Consider the following 3586-nt stretch of genomic DNA (forward strand, 5'->3'; position numbering starts at 1 on the left):
CTCTCTCTCTCTCTCTCTCTCTCTCTCTCTCTCTCTCTCTCTCTCTCTCTCTCTCTCTCTCTATCTCTCTATCTCTCTCTCTCTCCCAGAAGGCGATACCGACACACACACACACACACACACACACACACACACACACACAAACACAAACCGATTCCGAAGCATCGTTTCTTCGCAGATTTACATAAGGCGATTCTTTGGTCCTCTAATCTGTGTTTTTTTCCCTTGAACAGGGCATAATAACGCGATCAGGGGAAAGTGAAGCCATGGATGCCGGTGGTGGATGGTGCTTCAAGCAGATAATACGCTTATGGATGGAATATCAATATGCCTAGCTGATGTTCTCACTGGTCTGATGTCAATGTTCAAGATCGCAATCTAACCAGAGAAGACAGTGAGCCAAATTCATGTAAATATTACAGAATAATGTATGGGAATGGTGGCGTGAAAGCATGAAGGTCAACTCGTTCTACGACAGAGAACTAAAGAATATATATATATATATATATATATATATATATATATATATATATATATATATATATATGTGTGTGTGTGTGTGTGTGTGTGTGTGTGTGTGTGTGTGTGTGTGTGTCTGTGTGTATGTATGTATATATGTGTGTGTGTGTGTGTGTGTGTGTGTGTGTGTGTGTGTGTGTGTGTGTGTGTTTAGAAAAGGTATGAATGAGACTGGATATCTTCACAATACATCTCTTGTATTGTGAGCATATCGAGTCTCATTCATACCTTTTCTACATTTGTCGACATGGATATGGTTCATATATATATATATATATATATATATATATATATATATATATATATATATATATATAACACAATGGACAGATTTATTGAAAATGATACCACAGTTTCGAAATCCTCCTGGATTTCATCTTCAGATCTGAAGATGAAATCCAGGAGGATTTTGAAACTGTGGTCTTGTTTCTAAATACATCTGTGTAATATACATATACATACATACATACATACATACATACACACACACACACACACACACACACACACACACACACACACACACACACACACACACACACACATATATATATATATATATATATATATATATATATATATATATATATATATATATATATATATATATATATATACATGTGAATATAGATTTCCTCATCATAGTCCCCAGATCGTGCTTCCATCAAACGCTGACTGCTTAACGCCAGTTAGCCGAGGGCGTACACGAGTCAGAGACTACTTTTCCAAGATACTATTCCGTCTGGGCGACGGCGGCCTCCGTTTCTCTTCATATGAATAATAAAGATGATTACACCCATTTTCACTCAACCCACAGCAATAAAACAAAGTCTGGCTTCGTTGTAATCATACATCTTAAGAACATGTTTTACAAGAGTTATATATATATATATATATATATATATATATATATATATATATATATATATATAGTTACTTCATTATTTTGCAAGATTAGCACAAGCTTTTACTTGTGCACTTACGGATAGCAAATGACTGACAAAAAATAAATTTGGCATTGTGTATTGGGTGGCCATGTAATCTTCCATCTTTTGAAGTCATACAGTGCTCTCGACATTTTAGCAAATTTTCTTGGCAAATATTGTTAAAGACAGCATTCTCTCAAAGTAGTAAAGGTGCACTAAGGTTTGATTTCAAAGGGTCCCATCACCTCAAGGAGAACCAGTTTCCTCACTACGCCTTGGCACACTAGTTGTATGTACATGTAGTCAAGCTCAGGCTGATACAAACACAACTTACAACTCCTTCAGAAGAGAAAAGTGCGTATGGGAAGCACTGTCCTCCATTTTATTTCAAGTAATATTTGTCGACCTCGCACCAAATTCTTGTATACATCGTTCACATCTATTATAGTCAGAATGGACTTTGATCATTGAATTAATACTCACGTTGGTACATTACTCATAAGTGCATCAAGACCGACACATATTTTTTTCATTAATACATATTCCGTATCTTAAAAAATCCTCTTGAACAAAGTCCAATAAATATTCACTAGGGGATGTTGGTTTCCCATACCCACAATACATCCCTATGACAAACATAACTACAAAATATTCATCACAGACGGCAGTGGATGTCCATATAAGTTACTATGTGCAGTCAAACATCCAGTATTCGCAAGGTGTGAGAGGTTACTAGTACACAATTTTGTTGATGTACTTCTTGCTACACCTAAGTGATTTAAGGGTACACTTTATGTCTGTCACCCTTTTACTTATCAGCAAGGTTCTGGCATCTTGAAGAACACCCGCATTTCAGTACATGCAATAAAGACGAGAAAGCAGAATGAGATATTTAAAACTTTAGTCTAAGAGGTGAATCTTCCCTTATTGTACCTGTAGCACTGTCACTATCGTTATTACTGACAAACTCATCGTCAGGGTTGCCATTATGTCGGTTATTGTCAAACCCTTAACTTTTACCAAGAGCTTCTACAACCGCATATTTTTCTTTTGAAAGATCTGACAGATGGCTGAGTTTCGTTTTCAATACTTGTAACATCCCATTTAAATTTTCAGACGATGTATTGACCCTTGCGTCTTTCTCTTCAATTGAAAACACTTTGTCAGTATTGTAGTGTTGGTTTATTTATTTTGTAGCGTTCTACCAATGTGATTTTAAGTTATATTAAAATCTTCTGATATTCAGTGTTATATCACTTAGTTCTTCATTTATAAAGCATATCATTTAATAATTAATTTATGAAGCATATTTAATAATTTATTTATGAAGCATATCATTTAATAATTCATTTATTAAGCATGTCAAAAAAATATACCAAGTTCAACTTTTCTTACTTTCATTTTTCCAACACCAAACATACATGAAATATGAGTCCGGAGCCTTACAGTCACAGTGAGATACGAGATTTATCACCATGATTTTTGTTACACAACCTGTACATATGTACCTTAGACGTACTCGCCAAGCCCAGGTTACATGAAACAGGGAAGTCTCCACATTCCCATTTCTTAGCTAAGTCAAAGAATTTCCACACGCGGACTACCGAGGTGTATTATTAGGTAGCAGGACGCATGCTTAAGCCTGTTCCGATGATCGTTTAGTAGTCGCATCGCTCATTGTTGTGGAATTCACTACAACATTCGTTTGGGCTTAATACCCTGTGTCTAATACTGATCTTTCATATCATTGTTGAACTGCAGACCACTGATGAAGTTACCAACATACAATCTATGATATCCCCCACGCAACCACCAGCTCAAACAATGTAAACAAAGACCCTCCACGTTTCTCGTTCCAGTATTGCCCTCCGATATTTTAGTTTCACTATTGTGTAGCATATATCAATTTCTCGAGTTTTAAAAGTAATGAAGATAACTAAAAAGTACTTAAAATTACATACTGGCCAAAATTCAAAGGACCATAATACCTGGAACTATCTCTTTCGAGTCTTCGATTTGTAGCTATAGAACCAATGGCCTTTGTCTATTCTGGCCAATGAATCAGTTGGAAATAGTTCACTAAATCTTATGTATGTCGATACTAACAGTAATTTGGTGAAAGAAAAATATATGTTATATAC

At 35.5% G+C, this 3586-nt stretch overlaps 1 long non-coding RNA gene across 1 annotated transcript; it reads left to right on the forward strand.

Moving 5' to 3' along the window:
• Positions 1-237: 237 nt before the first annotated feature.
• Positions 238-2833, forward strand: LOC138864546 (uncharacterized). Its single transcript, XR_011399196.1, has 2 exons — positions 238-409; positions 1165-2833. It is a non-coding gene; the product is annotated as an uncharacterized lncRNA (long non-coding RNA).
• Positions 2834-3586: the final 753 nt, after the last annotated feature.

Source organism: Penaeus vannamei, chromosome 17 (genome assembly GCF_042767895.1).
Source record: "Penaeus vannamei isolate JL-2024 chromosome 17, ASM4276789v1, whole genome shotgun sequence".
Lineage (NCBI taxonomy): Eukaryota > Metazoa > Arthropoda > Malacostraca > Decapoda > Penaeidae > Penaeus > Penaeus vannamei.